Source organism: Malania oleifera, chromosome 3 (assembly GCF_029873635.1).
Source record: "Malania oleifera isolate guangnan ecotype guangnan chromosome 3, ASM2987363v1, whole genome shotgun sequence".
NCBI lineage: Eukaryota > Viridiplantae > Streptophyta > Magnoliopsida > Santalales > Ximeniaceae > Malania > Malania oleifera.
Genome location: NC_080419.1, coordinates 51,224,681 through 51,241,217, shown reverse-complemented (window position 1 = coordinate 51,241,217; position 16,537 = coordinate 51,224,681).

The following is a 16,537-nucleotide window of genomic DNA, read 5'->3' as shown; positions in this document are numbered from 1 at the left end:
GCATTCAACATGCATTTAAATCTCATTAAGGCGGCATTGCCTGATGGTGAAACACTTCCAAAGTCCTTTTATAAGGCGAAGACATACATGCATGAATTGGGTTTCAGTTACACTCTAATACATTCTTGTAGGTATGATTGTGCACTCTTTTATGGTGAACTTGAAAATGCGAATGAGTGCCCAAAATGTGGTGAACCGAGGTATGCAACTATTCAAAAGAAGGAAAAAAAGATCCCCCAAAAAGTTTTGTGATATTGTCCATTAATACCGCGGCTGCAACAATTGTACATGTTGTTGTGGATATGATATGGCATAAAGAGAAACGTCTTCAAGAGGAAAACACCCTTAGCTATCCAACAGACTCGGAAGCTTGGACCGAGTTTGATAAAATGCATCTGTGGTTTGCTAGTGATCCTCGCAACATCAAACTTGGCCTTACTTCAAATGGGTTCAATCCTTTCAGTAACATGAACAACTCGTATAACATGTGGCCAGTTATGATGATTACATACAATATGTCGCCATGGCTATATATGAAAGAACTCTTCATTTATATGTCTCTACTTATTCTCGGACCAAGGGCACTTGGTAATGATATTGATGTTTACTTGAGGCCATTAATTGATGAGTTGAAAGAACTATGAGAAAAAGGAGTGGAGACATTCGATGTGGAAATTGGGACAACATTTTGGATGCATGCTGCACTGTTGTGGACAATTAATGATTTTCCCACCTATGACAATCTATCAGGCAAGAGCACAAAAGGTTACTTAACATGGCCAATGTGTAATAAGGATGTTGGGTCCTTATCCTTGAAGCATGGACACAAGTTATGCTTTATATGTCATCATCATTTTCTACGACCTGGACATCCTTAGAGGACTCGTGGTGTTACAAGATTTAATGGAAAACCTGAACGAAGGTTGCAGCCAAACCGACTAAGTGGGGAAGAGATATTAATCTAGCTCAAGTTGATCGGAGATGTGAAATTTGGGAAACCACAAGCAGTAGAAAAAGGAAACATGTTGAGTGGGAGTTAAATTAGACAAAGAGAAGCATCTTCTTTAAGTTGCCACACTAGAAAGATCTTCCACTACTCCACAACTTGGATGTTATGCACATCGAGAAGAACATTTGTGAGAATGTCATTTGTACATTAGTGGATATAAATGGGAAGACAAAGGACAACGCAAATGCTCACCGGGATATGGAAGATATGGGAATATGGCCTGAGTTGCATCTAATTCGTGATGGGGACAAACTTCTTATGTCATCAGCCTATTACACATTTTCGAAAGATGAGAAGAATAATTTCTTTTAATAGTTGAAATTAGTGAAGTTCCCTGATGGATACGCATCAAACATATCTCGATGCATAAGCACAAAGGAAGGGAAGTGTTAGGAATGAAAATTCATGACTTTCACTTCTTTCTGCAATGGGTTCTACCCATTTTCCTTTGTAGACACTTGACTAAAGATGTTCGCTTAGTGCTGATTGATCTGGGGATCTTCTTCTGACAATTGTGCTTGAAGAAATTGAGCATAAACGTACTTGAATGATTAGAGGAGGACATCTTGATCATACTTTGCAAGCTAGAGAATATATTTTCGCCAGTATTCTTCGATGTGATGGTCCATCTAGCCTTCCATTTACCAAGGGAGGCCATAATTGGAGGACCGGTGTAATATCGTTGGATGTATCTTATTAAGAGGTAAAATAAAAAGTTTGTCTACAATGTTTACGTGATTTTCTCACTTTCTTTGTATGTAGAAGTCACTAATTCTATGTAAAACGTATAGGTTCTTGTCCAGTTTGAAGGGGTATGTGCACAATAAGGCATAACCGAAAGGTTCAATCATTGAGGCATACATTGACAGTGAATGTCTTGCACTTTGCTTAATGTATCTACATGATATTGACACGAGGTTCACTCATGAGGAGCAATATGCAGACGTTCATGCTAATGCCGAAGATGAAGAACCTAGGAGCTTTATATTTCGAGGAAATGTTTGGCCATTTGGTGCACAGGTTTACAATTTCATTGATATGGACGACCTATGAAAGGCACATTTTTACATCCTCAATAATTGTGATGAAACTATTCCATATATCGAGTACGTGGTTCCAAACTCCTTACTTTGCATTGTATTTACATGTGCATATATATATATATATATATATATATATATATCTGTGTGTGTGTGTGTGTGTGTGTACTTAGTTGACATTAACATGTATTATTGTTGCATATAGTGAACATAAAGCTTAACTTCTGACCCAAAATGAAAGGAATATTGACGAAAGACATAAGAAGGAATTTGTCAATTGGTTTGGGAGCCGTGTTAGTAACAAATTTTATGTGATTTCTAAGCAATTTACATTTTCAACATTTATGGTTTACTCATCTAAACTCTTTTTTAATTAATAGATGAAAGTCATGTATTATAATAAAGAACCAATGGCAAGTAAAGATTTATCGTGTTGGCATGTGGCCCTAATCAACGAGTTAACTGCTACAGCAGTTGCATCATTAACGGCTTATGATTTCATACGAAGTCCCTCAAACTGCATAGAAGAAGCCAAAATTGCGGGGTTACAATGCTAGGCACAGAAGGAGATGAGGAAGTTGACTACTTTGGTGTCGTGGATGACATTATAGAGCTAAACTATGGAGCCAACAAACTCGTCCACCTATTCAAGTGTACCTAGTGAGACATTAATAATAAAAAGACTGGGATAAACACAGATGCTGACTTTACTAGTATCAATTTTAGCAAGACATGGTATCAAAATGACCATTTTGTGCTAGCGACGCAGGCAGAACAAGTGTTCTACCTTAAGGACACAAAATTGAAGGGTGAATGACATATGGCCCAAAAAATTCCTCCTTGAAGTTTGTATGCTATTACAGAAGCTGCAGATGGGGAGAAGAGTGTCAGTGAGGATGCATTCCAAGAATAGGGTTGGTGCCACAACAAAACACGTATAGACTGCTGACTTTGGAATTGAACCTGTTATACATATTGACTTCATCAACAATGATGAAACTGATAGGGAAGATGAAACTATGGTCGAGTACTGTAATGAGGAGGAAGACATCCTAGAAAGTAAGGATGATATCGATATTAAGGATGTATAGGGGGTAAGCTTGGACGTTGTCACCATGTATCTGACATGTGCAAATAATTTCAAATATATTTACTATGCATCCATCTAATATCCAATCATCTTATATTTACTTATGTATTATTTTGTAGATATGGCACCAGGAGGTCGTCGTCGCGTAGTTCAGTCAAGTCTCTCAACAACATCGTCCTCGAGGATAATCCAACATCCTCAAGATCAATGAAGGACGTTGGTGCTGATGCGGCACTGTCTCGGCCCTTAACTCCCTAACCCGACATGGATCCATCCTTTGGGGACTCGACCTAGGGTGAGTTGCCTACCATAATGAGCAGCGTTGGTAAGGTTACGAGTATTTGATGCCTAATAATATGTTCATAGTTGTACATATGTATGATCACTATATTGTTTTTTAACTCTTCTTTCAGCATCGACCTCTACGACACAGGCGACGAGGTCTGGTCATGGTGTGGCAAAGAACACAACTCTTAGAAGGCACCTGGAGAGGACCTGGAAACGGATCTAGATCGACATCCCTCCAGGCTTCATGGCCCCTCTGGGTGATTGGTCCCAAGCTTGGACGTTGGAGCTCGGCATTATATGTCGACAATATGCTCCAGTCACCACCTTCACCTGGCCGCAGGTGACTGAGGCTCAACACATGGTTCCTTACAGGCGCATCTTGGTAAGTAATCCCAAACCATTTTTTTTTCACTTCTAATATACTAGCCAAACAACTGTCTAATGTTTTAACTGTATTTCATATGCATGAGGAGTTTGATATGGACATTCTCATCATAGACCATGTAAAAAGGGCGGTGGACATGTAGTTGTGCAACAAATTTAAGACCTATCACGCCAAAATGCGCTCCCATTTTAGGAAGATGGGCAATCAGGCTGAAGCACACCCATATGATAAGATCTCACTAGAGGATTAGGGGGTGGTGTGTCACCATTTCTGCGACCCTACCTATCAGGTGATGTATTCCTATTATAATAACTGCTTTTTCGTATTCATATGGCTAATGAAAACTTATTGCATCTGGTTTGTAGGCTATCTATGCAAAAAATGCTATGAACCGCAGCAAACTTGATTCGATGCATTGCGGTGGGTTGAAATTATTCGTACGCCATCGAAAGGTCATTACTATAAAACTATCTGAGCAATACATGAAAACTTTTATTTATGTTTACACCTGTTTACATTCATATTAATGACATTTTATATGATAATGTAGCGTAATCCTGAGACTGAGAAATGGGAGGTAACGTTGGTTCTTTAAAGAATAGATAGAGGCTATCAGGGGAGTGGTGCCAGGGTGCGGAGAGAAAACATGTAAGTCAAATATATTATTTAGTTCATTATTTTATTCAAAACATCAAAGTTGTATTCTTATTTCTTTATTTTCTACATTTTCATGACTGAAAATAGGTGAGAATGGTCGAGCTGAGGAATACACCAGTTCCAAAGGGGAGTGAGCCACTTTCGAATGATGACATCTATAGGAAGGTGCTTAGGGAACGCGCGGGGGGTTGGTTGAATGGTCTTGGTAGTGGATGTATCGCCCCAACATCATCATATTCTTCGAGTGTGGCATCTCGTGCTGAGCTTGACCGAGCGTGTCAAGCGGCCGAGTCTCAAAGGGAGGAGATGGTTCTCTGGATGCAAGCGATGGAAATGGAGAACCAATAGCTAAAAGAGAACGTGTCTGGTTTTGAAGCGCAAATGAAACAAGTGAAGCGCCAATCTCGTCCAGATGATGTCGATGGCTCCTCCTCTCATTAAACAAAATTCAAACCGTTAGTGACTGTAAGATGATCATTGGTACTGTTTATATATTTGTTTGTCAATTTTAATTCTATTTTACTATACCTTTTTTATGCTAGAGTCTTAAGAAATGTTTTGTTTGATGTTCACTTTGGGTTTTTCTGTAATGACCCCAAAAATATTTATATAGGATTAGTGTAGTGATCTTAAAAACAATAATAATAATAATAATAATAATAATAATAATAATAATAATAATAATATAATAATAATATTATTATTATTATTATTATATAATATAATAATATAATAATATAATATATTATAATATTATAATATAATATATTATAATATTATAATATATATATATATATATATATATATAAACTCCTGAAGCTTTAGGAGAAATCTCATTTCTCTCCCCCCCAAACGTCTCCCTCTCTCTCTCTCTCTCTCTCTCTCTCTCTCTCTCTCTCTCTCTCTCTCTCTCTCTCATCAATCTCTCTTTCTCTTAATTTCTCTGCTATTTTTCGGTCAAATTGAAAAACAGACATCATTCTCAGGTCCCAATTATGCTCTTCAACGATTTAACTGGAGAAATGTCATCATCCGCACGCCGTAGGAACCACTTCAGGGTTAGGGTAAGTGGGCTAAATTATGTCAGATTTTACTTTAAAATATACCTAAATTATATTGATTACATTAATTTAATTATATCCTTATGTTTTAGTTAAATTATACTGCGGGGATTTGATTATATCGGGTTTTTTGATTATATTGGTATTAAATTAAATAGGTGGGTTATTATACATTTTCTCTGGTAATTTGTTTAAAATTATAATTATTAGACAAATTGTGTAACATGAGTTTATATTATTTTATTGCATAAATGAGCTAATTTGGGGATTTTTGTAGAGTATATTTAGATGTCCTAGCTCGAGAGAATATACATGTGCCCTGCAGCGGATATACAATATAGAGTCAAGGGGTGAATGACTGTTTTCACATATTTAAAATTTTCTCCACAAAATAAAATACTAAGCAAGAAACAAGCAATTATATCACAATATATAGCAAATGCAAATCAAGCACAAGACAATATAATAAAGAGTAGGGAGAGAAAAGCTTAACATCGAGTTTTAACGTGGTTTGGCACCAAGCCTACGTCCACACCTTAGCACCAAACCAAGGATTCCACAATCCACTATAGACGCTCCTTCCCCGGCGAAGTAAGCCTTACAATTCGGGTACAAGACCCTACACTTGGGAACAAATCCCTACGTGCTCACAAAGAGTCTTCACTTCAGTTCACAAAAACCTTCACCAAACCAGTTCATAAAGAACCTTACAAAGAGACGAAAGATTACAAATTGATCTCCTCAAATGAGCAAATATGAAATACAATGCAAACCTCACACTACTCGCTTAAGGAATGATTCAAACAAGATGAATAAGCAAGAGAGATTGAGCAATTTGTGAATGAATGACTAGAATGCAAGTGCAAAGTGCTTGGTATTAGATTTAAAGATATTTTTCACTAAATGCTTGTAATAAATAATCAAAACCATAGTTAAACAAGCCCAAGGACTTGTATTTATAGGCAAAGTGGGCTACTAGCCATTTTATGGCCGTTCGGCATTTAAAATAATAAAAAACTATGCAAACTAGCTGTTTATAGTCATTGGGGCGGAAATCCCAATGCAAACCGATGGTTTCCCCAAAACCGTCAAAGTCATCAACGTGAAAGTTGTAATATTTTTTCTTTACTTTCCATAGACACTAAGATCACCCTTTTTGGATTTTTCTAGCAAAAGTTATGCCCCAAATACCAAAAGGTATTCAGGAAATTTGATAGGTGCATAACTGAGGTTTTAAACCCAACCAAAAAGTATTTTAATCACTTAAAACATTCTTGGAAAAAAGTATACAAAATATATAAAGTCTAATGAAGATTAAAACTTGTCCAAGTGAGCTTTTCCTCAAATATAAGATATCTTGATTTATGAAAACACAATTTGAAAGATCATTTGATATCTTATATACTTAGAATGTCCTTTTACAAAAATATACTTAACTTTCTTAAACTTTGGGACATTAGCCATGCTTTGAAAAAATCGGGACCAAGTATAAAAATGTTCTTAAAACTACGATGTTAAAAACTTGTTCTTTTGAAAACATATTTTGAGTTTAGGATTGTTTTTGACAAACTCTTTGAATTTAACTTTGAAAACCATGAATGTGAGTTTGTGACTTTAATGAAATCCTATAAACTCAAGTGTCCTAGTATGCATATGCAATGCTTAAATCTTGCTAAAAATTATGCAAGAAACACACCCGCAAGAGTTACAACATAGACTACCTCAAACACTCTCCCAAATATATATAAGACTACATTAAGTTTCCTTTGGTCATGCTTGGGTCCATTCGAGTACGTGTCCATTTGATCTTTCCTTCTTGACGTCTACTTGGTTCGATCTTTGCCTTCGATCCAGTACTTCATGTATGAGTACCTATACTAAACATGATCTGCAAAGATAGGAAAACACTAGGAACAATATATAAGTTAATATCATCAAAACACTTTAAACAATGATGGTGTAGCCACCAAGGCTAACAATATTTATTACATGTAATATTTTGAATTTTTACAGTGATATATTTATTCCGTGGTTGGTTGTGAATAACGATAAGATTTGTTTACAAATTGTACATTGGGAAAGATGATGAGAATCATTATATTTGGAAAAGGATGAGATTATTATATTATTTTTATTGCATAAATTGCAATTATATGTTTTAAGAACCCTGATGGGTTAGATGTGGTGGATGCTCGGTACCGTAGCCACAGAAAAATGTTAGTGCAATCACACTATTGTGGAAGTGTTGGCGATGGATAGTCAGTTTGGCCTGAGTAGAGATGAAGTACCCACCTATTTCTGTACCAAGATATGGTAGGCAAACTAATCTTACAGATATAAACTTTTTGTTGATTTAGGTGTAATCCCAAGAGGGGGTGAATTGGGTATTTTAAAATTCTTTAAAAACTATTTACCTCTTTGTCCCCCTTTCTAAATTTAACAAATTACTTATCAAGTTCGTGTGAGGTTATTCAACATACATACATGCAATATACGTAATGAAGTGCATTGCAGAAATTAAAAAAGATAAGGGAAGAGAGAATGCAAACACAATTTTACAAGGTTCAGCCAACCCGGCCTACGTCCTCGCCTTGAGCAATTCACTCAAGGATTCCACTAAAATCCCTACTCCTTAAATTGGGACGGAACTTCCCTTACATCCGCTGCTTACAAGAGGTATAACTTCCTTCTAATCCGCTACTTACAAGAGATACAACTCTCTCCTCTAGCCCGGTTCACAACTCGAACCGTGATTACAATATAATATCAAATCTGCAAAACATTTAATGTTACTTCTAACAAAGCTAGTGAGTACAATTGAAATTCCTAACACATAATCATATGATGAAACTTGAAACTCAATATGTATGTAAAGATACAATCGTTAATGAATGAATATGCTTCACCAAATTTCTCTTTTATCAAAACTTTCAAAATATTTGTATGAGTAATAGTTTTGAAGACAAGATGCACAAATATCAAATATGATCTTGTTAAAAAAATTTGTCTTGAATATTATAAAGATCTAACTCGATAAGCTTTCTCCCAAATTTTCAACCACAATATGATCTTTATAATATGCAAATTAATATATATATATATATATATATATATATATATATATGATGTGATTACCAAAGATCAAAACCTAATATAAGATTTTTCAGAAATATCCCTCAATAATATATATATATATATATATATAGTTATGAATTTCTAAGGATATTTAATCAAGTGGTTTTGTAGTATCAAAAATATCAAGTCTTTAACTAAGAACACACTTGAATGATAACTATTTAATCAATGGCAAAAGAAAAACTTTCTCAAGTAATAAACTTGTCAAAACACTCTCTATATGTATATGAAAACTCAAGATCGATCTCTCTCTAATAATATTCAATAATAAATGATGAGATGAAAAACTCTTGAAAATAATAAATGGATTTACCAAACCCTAATACCAAATAGAAATCAAGATGTGTAAATGAATTCCCTTTGTGTTTCTGAGTTCATTTGCCCAAGCTTGATGAGCATAAGTTGGAGTGTAGGCAATCGTATAGCAATATGTTCAAGTCTCTCAAATCTATGTCAAAAAGATGTTCTCTTCTCTTCCAAAAGTCTTAGCTTTAGCACTAGGATTTAGATAATGTATAAATAGGTATTTTGCCCTTAGGATAAATCTCAACTGTTGGATCAAATATTAGCTCACACGTTCTTTCATTAAAAATTAGATTTTTAAACTTCCCTGCAGGTTCAGATGACTGAGGTTAAAGGCCTAGACGACTGAAGTTCCTTAGAGCTTCAAAAAATTAACCTGGACACGGGGTCAGAAGACTGAAGTTAGGGTTCAGTCTTCTGAAGTGTCAGGTTCAGATGACTGAAGTCTGAGTTCAGTATTTTGAGGTGCTTCTGTCAAGTTCTGTGTTTTATCATAAATTTTTTAGGCAATTCAACTTAATCTTTGGTCTTCTGAAGAAATTCTTCAGATGACTGAACTTAACTTTGGTCTTCTAAAGTTGTAACTTTAGGCGACTGACCATTGAGTTCGATCTTCTGAAGTCACCAATTCCGAGATTTTTCTTTTTATTTCAAAAAATCTACTTTGCTCTCTTTCTTGGCTCTTTTATAAAAGTATTCCTAGGGTTTTAAAAATATTTCTAATTCCATAAATATCCCTTAATGACGTTCATGAGATGCATGATTCCTAAGGTCATTCTAAGGTATGAGTTGAGCCTCAAATTGAATCATATGAAACATGTGAATACATAAGTTCTAAATACACATTCCTATGACGTTCTTGAACTTGTCGCTTGCACCTTCATTTTTCAACTCTTTTAGTTCCATGGATTTTGTCAAGATGTGTATGCTTTAATCTTCATGGCTTTCATGACTTGTTATCTTTCCGTGTATGCTAAATATTGTTCCTATTCACAATTTCAATGCACAAATCAAATACCAAGTGATTTGTCATTATCAAAACCAGATTAGACTTATAGAGTCAACACTTTTGACTTAGCTTTGGTTGGTTAACCAATGCTAAATCTAGTCTTCGAATCGCACAACCTGTCATGTGCATCGGTTAGAAGTTGTTTTGTGACACCCCGATTTTCATACAAATTTTTTTTATAATAATAAATAAATATTCACTCGTCATCCCCAACATTCACAAATCGGCCACGTCAACAACCTTACTACCATTCATATAACCGGGTAAAAAGTCATTTTATTTATACTCCCTAACAGTGGAAGATAGTATATACTTAATAACCAAAATACAATACCCAGATACATATATATACACCTCCATCACAAACTCAAAAACAACTCAACTCTAGGGGAACTACACCTCCCCTAGTCCAAAAACTCACCCTGTGTGTCAGGGTCCCAGCTCCCTATGGTCACGGAGCTCTATCACCTGACCTATCCCTGTTTCCTGAAAATTTTAGATAATTTGGTGAGACACATCTCAGTAAGAAGGAATAAATTATTTATAGTGTGTGGCCATATGAGTTCAGTTATAATATACTTTACTTTTCAAATCAACATTTCATTGGAAAAAAATACATTGATAAATATATTCTCATAATCATATAGATATACAACACAAAATTTTATAAGTTTTAAAATCATTTCTTAAATTCAATTATTTCCAACACATATTTACTTAGGAAGTTCCTAAGAATAGGGAAGATTACCCGCCCATACAAGTAGCTTCCCTCTGTCCTAACACGTTATGCAGCCAGGTATGGCCACATCTAATACCTATCAGGGCACTCACCTTACTCAGTAAGCCCTAAGGCGGAGAGTTTCACTTCGCCTCAATCATTTATATTATTAACTCACACGGTTTCATTTCTTAATTTTATTATTCTTTATTTCTCAATTTCCATTATTTCTTTCATTTATTATTTTAGCCCATTTTATCATTCTTTCACTTTCCGTTTCCATTTTACTATCCAGCTCATGAGTATCCTTGGTACCTACTACCAACATCGCGTCTGTAACTCATGGCTACCTTGAGGATCTTTCTTCTCACGCCATGCTTCCCCCCATAGTCAAGGTTATGCGGCCTGAAGGCTGGATCTAACCGCAATTGGTCGACCCGGTTAGATCAAAATATCATATCACATATCGTGTATGTAGTACGACTGGCCGACCTATAGGCCTGATCTGAACTCATGGGGCCCAACAACCTACAAAACAACTCAGTCAACTATCACGCCACACGCTCCAAGAGTCCGTGTGGTTGCACTACACCACTAGCAACGGTACCGTGCTCAATATCACAACCATCCATTAGGGTTCATTACCACATACCCACAATCATTATGCAGTATTGGCATTTCATTAATCATATTTCAATTCCATATTGCAGTATTCATATTTCCCATTTTCACATTTCAGTATTTCCATATCAATATATATCATTATTCTCATATCAGTATTTCTCAATTCATCTCAAAATAAATGTTCTCATCGTTTTTTGTGCACAATGTCATCATCTCATAATAATATATATCGTATTTCATGTATTTCAACATTTCTCAAAATACCCATTTCAGTAATTCACAAAATCTCATTTTTCATGTAAATCATTTTTACTCACATATAAATATCATATTTCATTATTTTCCACTAATCACAATAATAATTCTCATTTCAATATTTTCTCAGAAATTACTCATCATTATATTTCACATTTTTCAATACACGTCATATGTCACACAGTTCTCATCTAATATTCATAACATATTAATTTCACACACCAAAATATTATAATTTAAAATTACTCAAATGCCACACAATTTATCTGATATTTATATCATAATAATTTACAGACAAAAATACCATATGCTCATTTTTACATATTAATTTACACAGTAATTCTAAAAATATTCCTGTAATTTATTCCCCTTACCTGGCTTATTGAGAGTCTCGTTAGAACCCAAATCCTACGCCCTTGGTGCCCAAAACTCAAATCCTGCAATTTGCATTTTCTCCAAATTAATTAACTCATTTTCCCAAAATAATACCCATCTAACCTTTTCTAAACTCCATATACCCCAAATTAACATTTAAACTAATATTTAATACCCTCACTTAATTTTCTGAATTATGCTTGCGGGTCCCGAAATTACACCCGCGGCACTCATTCGAGCTCTAAATTTCAAAAATCCTACTTCAACCTCAGATGCTCAATATCCTAAGAATTCTAAATCAACATTATTTAAATAATAATAAGCCCCTTAATAACCCTCTTATCCTAAATTTGGGTTTATGCCCACAACAACCCCACGAGAAATCCGCTCCGCTAGACTTGTAGGGAATTATCCCTAGATTCTCATGGTGGTGTCCGATCGTCAAATGAGCTTATAATTTACAAGAAATTGAGGTAAAAGGGGAAATTTGGCTTACCCCAGGAGATACGCCTACGCTGCTCCTGCCATCAATCCGCTCCGGTAGAAATGACGGCAGCAAAAAATGGAGCCCAACAGTATCCTCTGATTTTCGATCGGACGAGGATCCATCGCGGAATTGAGGAGAGAGGGAGAGAGAACGAGAAGAGAGCGAGAGACCGGGGGGGCTGTCCTGTGCAGCTTCTCTGCCTTCTGTTTGAAACTTGAAGCTTCAGGTAAGTTGGATATATATATATATATATATATATATATATAATATTTAATTAATATTAATAATAATATATTTTATTAATAAAAATAAAAATAAATTTTAATTATTATTATTTTTCTTTTCTTTTTTTATAAATTTAATTAACTAATTAATTTTATTTATTTATTTATTTAGTTTTTTGGGAATCACCCCACTAATCTTGTATAGTCATTTCTGGGGTTACTACATGTTCTTTTATACATATTTGTGTATTTATGTGACTTTGGCCATTAAATAGGCTTATATGTTGTTATGTGATTCAAAGTTTATAAATGCAATTTTTAGTATACTAAAGTTATTTAAAACTATTATTAAATTATTTCTACACTAAAGCTTATTTTAGCCACACACTAATAATAATATAGTCCTTACTTACTGATAGGTGTCTCATTCCAATTATTTCATACATTTTAGATGCCTTGAGGAGCATAATCGACATCAGAGTAGCGTAACGGAAGCGTGGGTGGGATGAGTAGGAGTTATCTAGAACAGATCTTAAATTAGTTGTATTTTTAATACTTTAGAATTTTAAGGATGATAATATTTGATATTGGAGATATTGTTGCAATAAAAAGTTTTTAGTACTCTGGTAAATGAATTTGAGGTCTTCCGCTATATAAAATTTGGGTCGTCATAGTTGGTATCGGAGTAAATTTCTAGGTCACTTCATTTTCATTCAAAAAAGGAATATGCTTGTTCACGTTACAAACCAACTACTTTTGAGAGCAATACAACGAATTGAGAAATAAACCAACTACCGCCATCATACTCATAAATAAAATGACCCATGGGAATTAAACTTGCTTCAATTTGCCAACGATTCCCATATTTGTATCGTATGATCTATAAAACAAGTCAAAATGGGGTTTAAGGGGACCTTAGTTCACAGTTTTGCACCCAAGGGTCCAATTCGTGCATACGAGGTCCAAACCGAGTGTGGCTAGTCCTGACACATTCATCATATTGACTTGGACACGTTTGAGCTGACTGTGCCTAAAAACTCCTTTCTGGGAGCTTTTTCCTCACTTAGAAACAAAGTTAGAATACAAACAAACTTAATAAACTTAGTTCATTTTAAGCACTCAGGTGTCCAAGTAAGGCATACGAGGTTCAAGCGGAATTTGGTCAGTCCTGACATGTCCATCACATTGATCTGGACGTGCCAGATCCGACGGTGCCCAAAAACTCCTCTCTAGGAGCTTTTTCCCTCTTAGAAGCAAAGTTAGAATACAAATATAGTAACTTTAGTTCACGATTTTGCACCCACGTGTCCAATTCGGGCATATGAGGTCCAAACCGAGTGTCGTCAGTCTTGACACATCCATCACATTGACTTGGACGTGTCAGATCTAACGGTGCCCAAAAACTCCTCCCCATGAGCTTTTTTCTCACTTAGAAGCAAATTTAGAATACAAATAAACTTAAAACATAATTCATTTTAAGCACTCAGGTGTCCAAGTCAGCCATGTGAGGACCAAATCGAGTGTGGTTAGTCCCATAACGTCCGTTACATCGAACTGGACGTGCCGGAGTCGACGGTGCCTAAAAACTCCTCTCCATGAGCTTTTTTCCCGCTTAGAAATAAAGTTAGAATACAAACAAACTTAGTAAATTTAGTTCATTTTAAGCACTCAAGTGTTCAAGTCAGGTATACTAGGTCCAAATGTAGTTTGGTCAGTCCCGACACGTCCATCACATTGACCTAGACATGCCGGATCCGACGGTGCCCAAAAACTCCTCCCCGGGGGCTTTTTCCCCACTTAGAAGTGAAGTTAGAATACAAACATAGTAACTTTAGTTCACGGTTTTGTTCCCAAGTGTCCAATTCAGGCATACGAGGTCCAAACCTAGTGTCGTTAGTCCCGAGACATCCATCACATTGACCTATACATGTTAGATCAAAAAGTGCCCAAAAACTCCTCCCCGAGAGCTTTTTCCCCATTTAGAACTAAAGTTAGAATACAAACAAATTTAACAATTAGTTTGTTTTAAGCACTTAGGTGTTTAAGTCAGCCATGCGAGGTCTAAACTAAGTGTGATAAGTCCCGACACATCCGTCACATCAAGCTGGACATGTCAGAGTTGAAGGTGCCTAAAAACTCCTCTCCGGGAGCTTTTTCCCCACTTGATAGCAAACTTAGAATACAAAAAACTTAGTGAACTTAGTTTATTTTATGTACTTCAATGTCCAAGTCAGGCATACGAGGTCCAAATGGAGTTTGGTCAGTCTCGACACATCCGTGACATTGAGCTCGACGTGCCGAAGTCGACGGTGCCTAAAAATTCCTTACCAATTGAAAATTATGTGCTTAGAGGCAAACTTAGCATGCTTAATTGAATTTTAACTATCCAAATGTCCAATTTGGGCATATGAGGTCCAAACCGAGTGTGGTCAGTCCTAACACATTCGTCACATCGAACTAGACGTGCCGGATTTGGCAATGCCCAAAAATTCATCTCTAAGAGCTTTTTCCCCACTTAGAAGCAAAGTTAGAATACAAACAAACTTAAAACTTAGTTTATTTTAAGCACTCAAGTGTCCAAGTCAGCCATGCGAGGTCCAAACCGAGTGTGGTCACTCCCGACACATCCATCACATTGACTTGGACGTGCCAGATCTGACGGTGCCCAAAAACTCCTCCCCGGGAGCTTTTTTCCCACTTATAAGAGAAATTATAATACAAACATAATAACCGCAGTTCACGGTTTTGCACCCAGGTGTCCAATTTAGGCATACGAGGTCCAAATCGAGTGTCGTTGGTCCCAACACGTCCATTACATTGACTTGGACGTGTCGGATCTAATGGTGTCCAAAAACTCCTCCCGGAGAGTTTTTTCCCCACTTAGAAGTAAAGTTAGAATACAAACAAACTTAGTAATTAAAACTTAGTTCAATTTAAGCAACCAGGTGTCCAATTTGGGCATACGAGGTCCCAATTGAGTGTGGTCAATCCTGACATATCTGTCACATTGAATTGGACGTGACGGATATCATGGTGCCTAAAAACTCCTCCCCGAGAGCCTTTTCCCCACTTAGAAGTAAAGTTAAAATATAAAGAAACTTAAAACTTAGTTCATTTTAAGCACTTAGGTGTCCAAGTCGGCCATACGAAGTCCAAACTGAGTGGGGTGAATTTCAATTGATCAAACTAAGTTATTTACAATTGTATCATCTTTTTATGCTATGTTCGAATGTTTGATTATTTTTCTATCTAATCATTTTTAATTATAGTATATACATATAGTGCAAACATTGTATATTAATTTCTTGTATAATTATTATTTTGTAGGGTTTGCGACTGTCACAACATTACAACAATGATAGACACTATAGCTGTAGTCGGATGCACGCAACTCTTTACTTTTCCCGCTTTCTTTGTTATCTAAACAAAATTTTTCTTTATTTTTTATTTCCAATTTGTATTTGTATATATGTATTTGAATTTTGAATAATTTATGAATGTTTTAGTAATTCTGGTTTAATTTTATGCATGTTAAAATGTAATTACAGGTTTTTACAGGAATTTTAAAAAAAAATAATTATTTCATAATATTAGTGATGATTTTTCAAACCTTCACTACTAATTGTAGGATGAAGTGACACAACCTAATTTCACAAGGAGGCTTGGGTTTTAGAGACTTAGACCACTTCTAATAAAGCAAGTTTGGAGGTTACTCACTAAGCCAAAATCCCTTTGGGCTATATTGTGCAAGTAGATTTATTTCCCTAATGCTCCTTAATGGGAAGCAAAAGCCCAAACTTAGCTTCACAAAGATGGAAAGGTTAAGAACCTTAATTTTGTGATGAAAGGCTACTTCTTGTCTGTGGGGAGTGGAAAC